At 46.4% G+C, this 14,936-nt stretch overlaps 1 protein-coding gene across 2 annotated transcripts in view; it reads right to left on the bottom strand.

Annotated features, from left to right (window-relative positions):
• LOC149363653 (uncharacterized) overlaps window positions 1-11,133 on the bottom strand; it is a 36,097-nt gene extending 24,964 nt beyond the window's left edge. The window contains exon 1 of one of the 2 annotated variants that reach the window (XM_089573627.1): window positions 11,060-11,133. The gene's annotated coding sequence lies outside the window, so the exon portion shown is untranslated. Of the gene's footprint in view, window positions 1-43; window positions 80-11,059 lie in introns of those variants that run through there. The other variant, XM_089573628.1, reaches the window with a different exon arrangement.
• Between the last annotated feature and the right edge of the window lie 3,803 nt (window positions 11,134-14,936).

Here is a 14,936-nt window from a genome sequence, read left to right as displayed (position 1 = left end):
GAAAATAATAAGCTCGAAAAGAGTGGCCAGCTGCCGTTCTCACCTCAGACTTCTCTGTCTCCTCTGGGCTTGCTCGCGGATACTGAGGAAGCGATGTGACTCCAGAAGAGCGGCGCAAGCGGCTTATAAAGAAGCTGTGCGGCGCGCCAAAAGACGGAAAAAGGATTACCGTTATCGTAGTGATACTAATTGCCCTCAGATAGAAGAAAATGCGCGAAGCTAAGCGCCGTCAGCCAAAGCCTCTGTCTGCAGGCCGGAGCACTTTACGACAGGACGCGCGAATCGCAAGCCCTCGTTTCATGCACGAAGGTGACCTCAGCGGAAGTTGGTGTAAACATGGGGTGAAAGAATGTTGCCAAAGTTTCGTTCTATTTTCGCGACCTTATCTAATCCGCACCGCAGTGCTTCGAGGGTTGGTGGAAATTTTATCTTTATTATGCTGCTGGCCGCTAGGATTTTGTCCTGATTATTTTCTTCCCATTTGCAGCGTCATTGACGTCTATACTGTTATACTTTTTTAAAAACCGAATCTAGTTACTAGTGACCATTCGGCCCCTGTAGTTGAAAAACCACACGAGTCGTGAGTGAAAACTTTCAACAATGTCACTTTATTTGGTTTAAAACGCCTTGGAAATTGCTTTGGCGTAAGAACAGTGCTACTCGCCGGTGCTTTTCGGGATGTGAACCGAGGGCGCGATGGAAGTAGCTCTTTTTCTGTGGATGCCATGACAGCTATCGCTATCCATGTCGCTCCTTTATGCGTGGATACAGCGAAGAGTTCAGGAGTTCTTTTTTATTGAATTGAAACAAAAAAGTTAGGTACTTCCGATCCGTTATGCATCTTCGTTTTCTTATTCGCTTCCTTTTGCAGCGAAACACTCTACATCTCGGATGCAAATCTGAAGGTCAAATCACGCTTGGGTTTGACCTATAACTGGAGGCTGTGACGTCATACCACGTGACTTGGCGCAGCTGTTACCGTTGATCCCGCCGCTTCGCCGACCATCGCTCCTGCCGCTCGCTCTCGCCAGTTGTCTCACATGACTGACCACGTGATTCGCACTTGTTGAATAAAGGGCAGCGCTCGCCGCCTAGACACAGCAGAGACATGGAGCCGGAACCGTTCACCAGGACGAGTTGCTCGACTGCACATTGGAGGCGCCGGCTGCTTCTAGCAATCCCTGCTGCAGAGAGCATCACGAAGCCGCGTTGGCTGGCCATAAGTCGCAAAAGCAGGCTCGTCTGGTTGATGAAACCGATGAAGGACGGGAGGTAGTACGTCTGGAGAAGCAGCGGCGCAGGCAACAAGAGTATCTCAAGCGGAAAAATGCAGCCGATGCTGCCAACGTCTCCGCGTCGACGTCGGCCACTGGTTCGGTTGCCTTTCGCTCCGTATAACCTGGCTCAGCCGGGTTGAGCCGCAGCCATTTTTTTATTATTATCAGGTCTAATATGCCGTGAACATATCAGTATGCATGCGCCAAAAACGGCATAGACCGGAAAAAGCCACCGATATAAGAAGCACATATTTCTAGTTGAACGTCCCGGAGATACACGCTGGGCTATGAACGACTGTCGCTATCCCTATTACTCCCTCGTACGGGGAGAGAGCAAAGAAATTATGATTCCTTGTTTTTTTTTTATTTCAGAGCAGCAGAGTTAGTGATTTCGAATGCGTTATGTTAATTCCTTTTCTTGTTTGTCTTGTTTTTATTATCAAGATTAATCTACCTAAACACGCCAGTGTGTGTAGTACATCAAAAAGAGCACAGGCCGGCAAAATTCGCCGCAGGTGTGCTTGAGCAGGCGAGGGAAGGGAAATGAGGGGCTTGTTACGACGTGGATATGACGGAAGACAACAGCCACCGAAACCTGGCAGCATTGGGGAGTGTTGGTACCTTTTTTTTTTTAGAAATTTGTGGAGTTGATTAATTTCAAATGGAGTATTACTATTTATCACTCAAAGATAATAGATTTCAAAGTAGACGAAAAAACAACCACGTACCACGGTGGCATCCAAACCCACTGCCTCCAGATTTCGGGTCCATTGCTCTGGGCTCTAAACCTACTACATCCGAATTTCGCGCCCTGCGCTCTAACCAAGTGAGCAATGTTTCTATCAATAATCTTTCAGTGATAAAAGAAAGATACTACATTTTCCCATGAATCAAAACCACATATGAAAAAAAAAGATAGAAACATTCCCCAATGGTGCTCAGCTTCGGTGACTGTTGGCTTCCTTAATACACAGATGTTCTTGTTACGTAACGTTTAGCTGAGCGTCCCGAACATGCACCTCGGGATATGCGGGACGTCGTATCGAGAGCTGTGGACCTATTTCGACCACCAGGGTTTCATAGACATGCACTGACATCGCAGAGAACACGGACGTCTTCCTCCAGTTCGGCTCCATCGAAATACGGGCGCCGCAGGTGCGATTCTAACCGGAGGCCAAGGACTGAGCTTCCGAACGGTTTACCTTCTTACGCCATCGCGCAGATGGGTTTACACCCGGACAAAGAGATCGTTCTGGGTGGCAGACGCCTTTGTAGTCATCGAAAATTAACCTTGCTTCAGGTGGTGCCTGATTTGGAACTCAGTACCCTTCGCGTAGGACGTGGATGATCTTTCCGTATAATGCGTTTTGTTTTCGTTTAGATAACACATTATAAGCAAGCGTGAACTGTTCGAAAAGCAGGGCATCCGGCTTGCAACCACTGCGAAAGATTCTGCGCATGTTTTGCAGCTGAGTCTCATGCTACGCGGGAAGGATACGGGCTTATCAACTGAAACCGTGAGCCCCATCATGTTTAAATATCGTTGTACAAACCTCCCGTGACGAAGAAAATGTTGCGATCTATTGCGGCAAACGGAAAGGAGTAAAAATGGCATTAATCTGTGCGCTAGAGGGAAGCTTACTCCCATATGTGTATTCGTATTTAGAGTGTGTAGCATTGTGAAGAATAGAAGTTTAAAAGTTTAACGACCAAATTATTAAGAAACTGAAGGAAAAATAATTGCTACATCATGCGAGCTAATCTACCCGGAATCAAAATCTAACGTAAAAAAAAATGTTAGAGCCACTGAAATTTCAGGAATGATTACATCGAATTTTTGGGAAAATGGAAATTTGGTCCATTTTGAGGAATTAATCATGAGTATTCAGCGAGATCAGCCGAGATGCCGGAATTTGTAGCGAAGATTTTACAAACAGTTGTTCTTGCTTAAATAGTGGTGCAGATTGCGGTTACAAGAAGAGGAATGTATCTAGTCGTAGTAGTTCAGTCGCTGCTTTTTATTACCTGACAATGTAACATTTCCGTTCCTGTCTGTGCACGCGAACCTCACATGCGTTCTTTTCCACTGTTACCTTGCATAACAAACTCAGCATCTCGTTTGGTTTGGCAAGCATTCTCCCCATAAGCACTGCACCTGTTACCCATATGCCTTGCTGCAGCGCTGAGCCTATGTGTGGCTCTGACCCTTTAAACACTGCGTACCTTCTACAGGTACCACCACAATGATGAACGACTGAGCTAGTTCTAAAACGCACATGCATTCTTGACCATCATCGTCTCTGTCAATCGTTTGACAACTACACCGGTAAGTAGAGAGCGAGGAAGACGGTCCTCGAAGCAAAATTTGTAGTGCGACAGACAGTATTAGACCTTTCGTCACACCAAAACCTTGCTGATGTCCGAGTCGAAATTCGCTGATTGGTGGAGAGAGGTAACGTGACCTTGTGACGTGATAACGAGCAGCCCACAGCTCAGCAGCACTATGGCAGGTAGCATTAAATTAATGATTGTCCAGAGAGATCCGATGACTTTGTGACATCATCACAACGTGCTTACCGGATTGTGAGCAAATCAAGTTTCCAGACATCAAAGTAGACAGAAAACTGAAATCAAGAATCAGAAAAAAAATGTGATATATGCCAGCATCGGCACCGTTACAGCATACTGGATATTTGCTACTGAAGCAAGCGGTCTGAATATGGCGGTCGATAGAGCGACAATTGAGAAGAAACTGACGCAAACATACACAGAAGCTGCATCAGAAGCCACGACAAACGTGCAATATAATGATGCCACATTCCACGTTTAGAATCCTCTTGCATACAATGTTTCAGTTGTGGCATACGTGCATTCTAAATGCACCCACAGATTTCGCGCACAGCTGTGTACTGTCGACACGCGAGGGAAAAAGAACACTAAGGAAGAGAAGCAGAGTGTCGACGCTCATCCTTCTTAGTAGGAGAGGAAGACCGTGCGTCATGTTTTCAGCGCACGTATTCATAGCATCTAGAAAGATGCCCAAGGATGAAGCGTAGAACCGTAGAGTCCTTCAGACCAGGCTGCCTTCTCCGTCTCCAGCGCGGTCCGTGTGATTTCCTTCTCTTGTGCACGCGTCCTGTTCGGCTGGTTTCTGTCCCCGGGTACTATGCACGTATTTATAAGTGCCGCCTTTTTTTCAGGATCTGCCCCCAGTAGGCATCAGCTCGTGCTTTACGTCAAGCATCGGCGGCGAAAAATACTGTGATGCTGAAAACGACATGCAGGACTCCATGAGTTATACCTGACGTCATTTCATCGAAATTTGAGTTAGGAATAGCCGCTGGCTCATTACGAAAATTCGGAAAAACCACGCAAAGAATGAGACATAGAAGAAAACCTTGAAGACAGCCGGCGCCGAATGCCGACTGATTTTGTTTTTTTGGAAGAACTTCAGAGTTCGCTAGTTGATGTTGATTCATAATGGTGGTTGAACAGCACAAACACACAGACCAAGAAAGAGACAAGACACACAAAACTGCGCTTGTTTTAATAGCCAAACGCGTGTTTAACCCAAGAACACATACCTAGAAATGATATATCCTAGTCCCAGCTTGAGTGCATTATGATGCACATTTTTATTTTATTTATTCATTTTTTTACTTCGTCGTCAGAACGGCGTCCGTTCTCAAACCAAATCTCATTATGGCAGAGAGTATTCATTGCGCTCGTACGTAGTCACCTTTTCAAGACTGCAGCAGCAAGAAGGACGCTGTGAGCAGGCTTCCAAGTTTGTTGCTTTTTGTAACTCAGCTTTGTGCTGATCGCGACGAAGTGACTCTTTCGTGCTTCATCATAGCAGTGCTCACAATTTTTATTTAAATATGTTTTCTGCTGCATATGTGTTTACCTAAACATAAACCATAACACGTTGAATGTCTCTGAAGGCACATAGGCCCGTAGTATAAGGCGTGACCCTTATAAGAGTGGCCGCCGCGGTGGCTCAGTGGCTATGGTGCTCGGCTGCTGTCCCGAAAGACGCGGGTTCGATCCCGGCCGCGGCGGCTGAATTTCTTTGGAGAAGAAATTCGAGGCCCGTGTACTGTGCGATGTCAGTGCACGTTAAAGAACCCCAGGTGGTCGAAATTTCCGGAGCCCTCCACTACGGCGTCTCTCATAGCCTTAGTCGCTTTGGGACGTTAAACCCCATCAACCAACCAACCAACCTTGTAAGAATGGTTTATAGAGATTCTATAGAGTTCTTATAGGCTCTATTGCCTTCCTATAGATATTTATTTTTATGTATTCATCGTCTATAGACTGTCTATAGAAAAAAGTCTAATAAAGTGTATGGCCATGAATCTATAGATTATCTTTAGACTGTCTGTTGCATTTGTATATGATTTGTCTATAGAGAGTCGATAGACTTTATTGACAGAAGTCTATGGACAGTTTACAGACTGTCTAAAAAATATTTGAAATGGGAGAGTCATAGAGAGTGGACTGTTGGACCGGCGGATGCAAAAAATTCTGTGTGCGTTTGTGGGAATAGTCAGATACGAGGAGTATAGTTTTATTAACTCTGAAAAACATAACTCTCAGGTCTGAAGATATGCGCTGATGATGTGCTGATCTAACAGGCTTGCCAGTATCTTTTCCTTGACAACGATTGCGCGTTTGCGCTCTGTCTGGCATGGTAAATTCATCACGATTTTTTATGCCATTTCCAAGACAATTGTTTATTGGGGTTTAACGTCCCAAAGCGACGGAGGCTATGAGAGACGCCGTAGTGAAGGGCTCCGGAAATTTCGACCACCTGGGGTTCTTTAACGTGCACTGACATCGCACAGCACACGGGCCTCTAGAATTTCGCCTTCAAGAAATTCAGCCGCCGCGGCCGGGATCGAACCCGCGTCTTTCGGGTCAGCAGCCGAGCACCGTAACCACGGAGCCACCGCGGCGGGGCATTTCCGAGACAAATAGGTGGGCTTAGCTTCTGAAATAAAATCATCCGACATTAAGCGGGGATTTGTCACGAATGTTTTCTTCTCTGTGTATTTCACTGCTCTGCCTTTCTAAGTATCCGTGATGTGTGGCAGTCACTAAAGTTTCACTACAAACAAAATATCTGGAAACTCAGAAGGGAAACGAAAAAGAAATGCGACTTTCTTTCTTTCCTTTATTTAATCACCGGCTAAATTTTTGCTAGTCTCGAGCATGGGTCAAGTGGCATCTAAGCCTTGTTGACTTCTTCGTCTGCGGGTTGCTGTACGTCCTCGACAGCCTGCGCAGGTTAGTCGGCCATTTCCTGCACTTCATCAGCAGACTGTTCGGATTGGTTAGAGGAATCAGCATCGGTCTCCTGCCTGGCTTCAGCAGCGTCTTCAGCAGCGTCTGCAGGAGCGGGAGCAGTGCTGGGAAAAGCTTCGTAAAATGAATACGGCGGTTTGTTTTATAGCTCTACTGCAGCGTGGGTAAATCGAAACCTTCGCTTTGGGAAGGGCACGTTTTTTTTTTACTATGCTGGTAATGGAAATGGGGAGGTGGGACGCAATACAGCTACAGGCGCTTGCCGGTGCAAGACGTCTGACTGTGACGTCATGACAATGGGTCTACGGAGTTGGTTGGAGGGCGTCCTACGAGAGTTATTTGCAGATTTGACATTGAGTTATATCTGAATGGAATGTTTACCCATTACTTTTAAATGCCTTGTTGCCTGTGTTAACTATAGCCAAAACAACGCAAATTTCGGGCTGCAAAAGTTACTCACGTGTCGAATATTATTAACATCAAAACAATTGCACATCAGTTCATAAAAGTACCGATGGAAAACCATCGCAACACACTGAAACATTTCTGGCAGTGACAAGGAGTCCTCCTTTGTGGAAGGAACTCCAATGGATGACCTAAAAGCAGCATGATGTCTATAAATGTGAGGGGAGGTGGCTGCAGCAGGGGCGCCGTTCACTTTTGGATTATCAACTGAGCTCACCTGAGCTGATAGCAGCACTAACAGCTGGAGTAATCGGATCACTATAACAACGCTTCCTTTACGGGTACTCTGCCTCTAAATAATTAACTTCATGCACGCGATTGGAAACGGTAACTGTAGGCTAAATGCATATGTCATTGGAATGCGGTAGAGGGTGAGAGCATAGCCGAGACCTTTCATCGGCCTTCCTTCATCCTGCGCCATTTCGGGCCGCGGGTGAGGTCGACCACGTGCAACCTTGGCGAGGTTAGTGAACAGGAGGTTATTCTGTTGCGCCAGGACTGTCTAATTGCGTCGTGTGTCAATCGGCAAGTCTTAGACTTAAGTCGCATTGTTCATAGCCAACAGAAGATTCTTACGTTGCCCAGAATTGACAGAAAAAACGTCTAGAAACTCATTGGGAGAGACGGTGAACATCTTTCGCGAAAGCATTAGAGCGAACGAAATGATGGAGTTGACAACCTCGTAATTTTAGTGACGTATAACCGACATCCTTGTGGAATGTAGAGCACTAGCAAAACTGCAAATGAAGTTATTCGGTTTTGAATGGGAAACTAAAGTACTGCGCTGCTTAAGGTTCGCACAGCAACAAGGGGACGTGAAAAGGAAAGTAACAGGCAGACCACGACGCATCGGTTCAGTAAAGAGTTTAATCGCTCGAAAATACGAGCAGCCTGGGGGCTGGGGGCAGTCCGTACGAGGCTGCGTCCTTCGCCGTCTTCGTCACGACCGGAATGTTGACGCACACGACCACGAACAGCACCGCTACGACGGCCCAGACCATGCTCATCCTCCTTCCCATCCTAGATCGGTTCGTTGACCACGCCGTTGAAGATCTTGTTGACCTTCCGGTTGACAACCCCGTTGACTCCTTTGACCCCGGCGACCACCCCGTCGGCGCCGTTGACGCCACGGACCCCGTTGACTCCCCAGATCATCCCGTTGACCATCATGCTGGCTATCTGGACTTGGAGTCGGCGCTCGTACCTGCGTTCAACGACCAAGAATTGTAAAGAACACTCAGCGGCGGGTTCAGTGGTTGCACGGAGGCCGATTTCTGGGTAGAAAGTCGAGAACTTCACCCCCGGTCAGGGCAGCTGCATTTCTATGCAAGCGAAATGCGAGATTACTAGTTTAGCCAGAGTTACTTTCGGGTTAAAGAACCTCACGAGGTCCAGATTAAGAGAAAACTCTGGAGAGCTTTGTCGGCGTTATCTTCCGAGTAAAATTGGATTATCCGGCATTCTCTGGCTCTGCCTACGTTCTTTCGGCACCGAAATTCGTATTTATTGTTGACAAATAGGGATTGAAAACATTGTGTTTTTTTTTCAGCTTTCAATAACAGTAGCTTTCATTAAAAAAAAACTCAATAAAAACTGACTTTTTTCTCTTGTCATCAGCAATCTTTGTAAATTGGGCGTTGAGCGAATGGCAAGCGAAGAGATCATAGAAGTCCAAGAGCTCCGAAGACGAGATCGCGGTGCGTGCGTTTTAATTTCTTTGTGGGGTCCTCTATTAAGGTTTTCAACCTGCCGGAGTTTTAATGTCCTATGCAGTGAAGTTTTAGTTAAATTCCGGCGCTTCAAAGTTCTGAAGCATTTATGAGGGACGTTCTCGCTTTCCAAACATTGCACTGCTAGAGATGCTTAGGTTTATAGTCACAATTAGGGCAAATCGAACTAGTCCTGGATTGATGAATTACCTCTGGTTAATGACATACCGTCTTCATAAAGAACGAAGCTCTTTCTCGGCATTCGGAAATTTCTTGGCACTGACTGCATTTTGTTTTGCGACTGAACAAGGGTCATCAGAGAAAGGAGGTATTGAGGTATGAAATATCAACATTAAGGACATGGAGTTATCGCCGGCAGGCCTTAAAAATATTTGCACGGTGGACGGACAATAATGAAGAAGCAAGTATTTTTTCTCTGCACTATGCAAACCCGATGACATAGAAAAATGAAGAAGCTTTTATCCACTAAACGCTCCAGCCGTATGCGGTAATTAAGCTCAGTTGATTTGGACTGAATGCCACCGAAACTCAGAAAAGACGCATTAAATCGCTAGTTTTCTATAAGGAAACACCGGTCGGCCTGCTGTTAACTCGAACCATTTATTAGGACACCACTCTCCGCGCTGCGAAATGCGGGAAAGCTAGTACTTTAGCTTGCCTCACTTTCGACTCTTGCATTCAAGGTAGATTAGTTTGTAGTCAAGTTGAACACTTCTACGAACGCTAATTAAACGAGGGTGCACTGTTTTTTACGATGATTGTTTTGAGTTTTCGGCCTAATTCGGTTTGAAACCGCGGACGAAAGCTCGGGATTTTGTTTTCGATACACGTTTTCTTCGCAGCAAGTCTAATAAATATTCTGAATAGAGTCTGTATTTGTTTACATCAAGGTTGAACGGAGTTCTATTTCAGAACTCTCATGGGGATATTTGCAGCGTCATTTTTATGCACCAAGGAAGTGATCCCAATAAATAATGATTGCGTGTCTGATCTACGCTTTCATACAGCGATCACTCCACGGTTCCTGGCGTATAATTCAGGCTTTGGGGACGTATATGGAGTCTGTCGCAGATATTTCAGTAGACGTGCTAAGCTCAATCTTCTGCGAAGCAATCACATCTCCTCGGAAACTTACAGGAACCCTGTGAGCCCAAGTTATTAGAAGAGCAAGTTTTAAGTAAAAGTTGAGAGCAAGTTCTGACGCGAAAGCGTTGAGAAAGCTCGTGAGGCGGAAATGCCGGTGGTGTCGCCGTCGCCGGCGTCGCCGCAGTCTAAGCGATGTCGTGTCGTTCGTGGAGAAAAATACCAGGCGCGCTAGAGACAGAGGTCTTCCGCAGGTGCTCCTTGACAAAGATCGCAACTTTGACTTCTGTCATAAATGTCGCTTTCTTACTACTGCTTTATTATCAGTTGTCATTTCTAGAAAGGAGCACTTCCACAATCGTCAACATCATCATCCTTTGCCAATCTGCTCTCGCTGCAGCACAGAACCTTTCTCAATGACCCGCAAATATTCCTCCGTTTTTCCAGCCACCGCCATGCTTTTCAGCATATTTCTTGAGCTTTTTACTTCATCTGAACCTCAGATGTCCCATATAAAGTTGTACTTCGGTTCTTATGCACTCTAATGCCCTAATGAGCAACCGGTTGTTGTTAGTTCGGCGCGTCGCACTCCTTTCCTATGACCACTATGTCTTCCGTTACTACATTACCAAGAATTCCAGACAAGCGCCAATAGTTCTCTGGCTGCCACAATGCGGCGCACAACTTTAAACATAAAAAAAAGAGTGCGTTGACATCTTCCGTGTCGTAAGAAAAAAAGCGAATGATCTGTCGCTATCAGTAGCTAGGATTGGCGTTACTGGCTGGACGCTGTCCCGAAATCATCGTAATATATCATCAACTCGCGTTCTCTTCCTGACCACCACCGCTTTCCTGTTTTTCTCTGCCCTCAGGTTTATGTCTAGCCTTCTTGTTAATCTCCAAGTTGCTCTGCATCTAATGCCCCTAAAATATCAGCCACCGCATTTTTAAACATGCCAGCCAAATGAACACAAAACTTCTTAGTTCCGGCGCGTTGGTCCTCTAGTCAATCTCGTACAGTTAAACCGACAAAATCTATTCATTCATTCATTGCTAAAGATTTCTACGCGCTTTTAGAAAATCTTGAACATACAGTGAGAAAAACCACTGAGTGTCATTGAGATGTGCACTGCATGGGTACCCACAATAAGTGCGAAAATAATAAGCTCGAAAAGAGTGGCCAGCTGCCGTTCTCACCTCAGACTGCTCTGTCTCCTCTGGGCTTGCTCGCGGATGCTGCGGAAGCGATGTGACTCCAGAAGGGTGGTACCAGCGACTTATAAGGAAGCTGTGCTGCGCGCCAAAAGAAGAAAAACGGATTATTGTTATCGTCGTGATACTAATTGCCCTCAGATAGAAGAAAATGCGCGAAGCGAAGCGCCGTCAGCCAAAGCCCCTGTCTGCATGCCGGAGCCCTTTACGACAGTACCCGCGAATCGCAAGCCTTGGCTTCATGCACGAAGCTGACCTCAGCGGAAGTTGGTGTAAACATGGGATGAAAGAATCATGCCAAAGTTTCGTTTTATTTTCGCAACCTTATCTAATCCGCACCGCAGTGTTTCGGTGGTTGTTTGAAATTTTATCTTTATTATGCTGCTGTCCGCTAGGATTTGGTCCTAATTCTTTTCTTGCCATTCGCAGCGTCATTGCCGTCTATCTTGTTATACTTGTTTTTAATCGAAGCTAGGTACTCGTTACCATTCGGCCCCTGAAGTTTAAGAACCACACGAGTCGTGAGTTTAAACTTTCATCACTATCACTTTATTCGGTTCAAAACGCCTAGGAAATTGCTTTGGCGTAAGAACACTGCTGCTCGCCCGTGCTTTTCGGTTTGTGAACAGAGGGCGCGATGGAAGTAGCTCTTTTTCTGTGGATGCCACGACAGCTATCGCTGTCCATGTCGCTCCTTCATGCGTGGATAGAGCGAAGAGTTCAGGAGGTCTTTTTTATTGAATTCAGAAAAAAAAGTTAGGCACTTCCGATCCGTTATAGTAGTAAAAACATTTATTGTTGCAAAAGGAAGAGTTAGGGAGTAGGGGGTTGGGGGTTGGAGATAGATAGATGTGGATCTCCAGTGGTCGATCTTCCCTATTCCAGGATCCCGTTGGCCTCCGCCGCTGCCTTGGCCCTCGTCACCGGCGTAAGCTGTGTGCTCGGGTCGGAGTCAGTCAGGAGGGCCTCCCACTGCTCTAGACTAGGGCTATTTATCTTTGGTAATAAAGGGCTTTTTTCACAGCCCCAGGTGGCGTGGTACGTTGTGGCATAGCCCCCACACCACACGCACTCTTTCGCGTATCTGTTCGGCCACATTTTATGATACATGGCTCTGCTTGGGTAGGTGTCTGTTTGTAGTCGTCTGAGCGTGGTGGCCTGCTCTCTGTTGAGGATATCCTCCGGAGCCGAGTACTTCTTGCGTGCTCCCAACAACGCCTTCATTGCTTCCCCGTAAGATTCTGGCGTTCTGAAGGGTTCGAGCGGCAAACCCGCCCTCCGGTTCGTGAACCCTCGGACAACGGCGTCTACCATGACATTTCCCTCAACCCCAGTGTCAGGGACCGAAATGATGGTGTGTTGAATGTTTGTGTCCTCTGATCCATGTCTGTGTTGTTTTTGTTCGAAGAGGATCCTCGCGGCTTTTCGGCCGATCCTTCCATCTCTGTATGCCCTCGCTGCAGCCTGAGAATCCGTCGCTATCCAGTAACTGATGCATCTTCGTTTTCTTATTCGCCTCCTTTTGCAGCGAAATGCTCTACATCTCGCATGAAAATCTGAAGGTCAAATGACGCTTGTATTTGACCTCTAACTGCAGGCTCGCCGCTGACGTAGATGTGACGTCATACCACGTGACTTGTCGCAGCTGTTACCGTTAATCCCGCCGTTTCGCCGACCATCGCTCCCTCCGCTTGCTCTCGCCAGTTGTATCACATGACTAACCACGTGGTTCGCTCTTGTTGCATAAAGGCCAGCGCTCGCCGCCTAGACACCGCAGAGACATGGAGCCAGAACTGTTCACCAGGACGAGTTTGTTGACTGCACACTGGAGGCGCCTGGCTGCTTCTAGCAATCCCTGCTGCAGAGAGCATCACGAAGCCGCGTTGGCTGGAGATAAGTCGCGAAAGCGGGCTCGTCTGGTTGATGAAACCGATGAAGAACGGGAGGTAGTACGTCTGGAGAAGTAGGGCGGCGCAGGCAACAAGAGTATCTCAAGCGGAAAAAGGCAGAACATCTCCGCGTCGGCATCGGCCACTGGTTCGGTTGCCTTTCGCTCCGTGTAACCTGGCTCAGCCGAGTTGAGCCACAGGCGTTTTTTATTATTATCAGGACAAATATGCCGTGAACATATCAGTATTCGTGCGCCAAAAACGGCATAGACTGGAAAAACCCACCCATATAGGAAGCACATATTTCTAGTTGAACGTCCCGGAGATACACGCTGGGCTATGAACGACTATCGCTATCCCTATTACTCCCTCGTGCGTAGAGAGAGCGAAGAATTAACGATTCCTTTTTTCTTTTTTGATTTCAGAGCAGCAGAGTTAGTGATTGCGGATGCGTTATGTTTATTCCTTTTGTTTTTTGTCTTGTTTTTATTATCAAGATTATTCTACCTAAACACGCCAGTGCGTGTAGTACATCAAAAAGAGCATAGGCCGGCAAAATTCGCCGCAGGTGAGCTTGAGCAGACGAGGGAAGGGGAATGAGGGGCTCGTTACGACATGCATATGACGGAAGACAACGGTCACCGATACGAAGCAGCATTGGGGAGCGTTTGTATCTTTTTTTTCTGAAATTTATGATGTTGATTAATTTCAAATGCAGTATTATTATTTATCACTCAAAGTTAATTGATTTCCAAGCAGAAGAAAAAACAACCACGTGCCAGGTTGGGATGCGAACCCACTACCTCCAAATTTCGCGTCCAGTGCTCTGGGCTCGAAGCCTACAACATCCGAATTTCGCGCCCGGTGCTCTGCCAAGTGAGCAATAGTCAACTATAGAAAAATTTATGGAACAAGCAAAGGCTGGCAATGCGGCGACGAAATGATAAAGACAAGATTTCAACGCTGATACACTGATGTCGTAACAATACGATGAATGGATGAATCTGGCTGCTCTGTTTTGACTGATTCGAGTGTATTTATAAGGTAAGCTTGGTACTGGTCCCAAATGGGTAAAGCATATTCTAATTTTGGTCTGACAAGAGATTTGTATGCTAATAACTTTACATGTTTAGGGCTTGGCGGAGATGACGTCTTAAAAATCCAAGTGTTTTATTAGCGGGTGAAATTATGTTCGTAACGTGTTTTCGTTCACATAACACATCATAAGCAAGTGTGAGCTGTTCGAAAGGCAGCGCATCCGGCTTGCAGCCACTGCGATAGATTCTGCGAATGTTTTGCAGCTGATACTCATGCTCCGCGGGAAGGGTACGGGTTTACAACTGAAACCGTGAGCCCCCTCTTGTTTAAATATCGCGGTACAAACCTCACGTGACAAAGAAAATGTTGCGATCTATTACGCCAAACGGAAAGGAGTAAAAATAGGAGTAATCTGTGCACTACAGGGCAGCTTACTCCCTTATGTGTATTCGTGTTTAGTTTGATGTTTATTGAGGCTTAACGTCCCGAAGCAACTCAGGCTATGAGGGATGCCGTAGTGAAGAGCTCCGGAAATTCCGACCACCTGGGGTTATTTAACGTGCGCTGACATCGCACAGTACACGGGCCTCTAGAATTTCGCCTTCATCGAAATTCGGCCGCCGCGGCCGGGATCGAACCCGCGTCTTTCGGACCAGCAGCCGAGCGCCGTAACCACTGAGCCATCGCGGCGGCTTATTCGTGTTTAGAGTGTATAGCATTGTGAAGAATAGAAGTTTAAAACTTTAACGACCAAGTTATTAAGAAATTGAAGGAAAAATAATTGCCACATCGTGCGAGCTAATATACCCGCAGTCAAAAGCTAACGTAAAAAAAATGTTAGAGCCACTGAAATTTCAGGTATGAGTACGCCGAATTTTGAGGATAATGGGAATTTGGTCCAGGGGCGGTATTACGGAACTGTCAAATCAAAAACT

This window comes from Amblyomma mixtum, chromosome 2, assembly GCF_055824585.1.
Source record: "Amblyomma mixtum isolate Tamu chromosome 2, ASM5582458v1, whole genome shotgun sequence".
NCBI classification, from domain to species: domain Eukaryota; kingdom Metazoa; phylum Arthropoda; class Arachnida; order Ixodida; family Ixodidae; genus Amblyomma; species Amblyomma mixtum.
The sequence above is the reverse complement of the archived record's forward strand: the minus strand, read 5'-3'. Positions and strand labels throughout refer to the sequence as shown.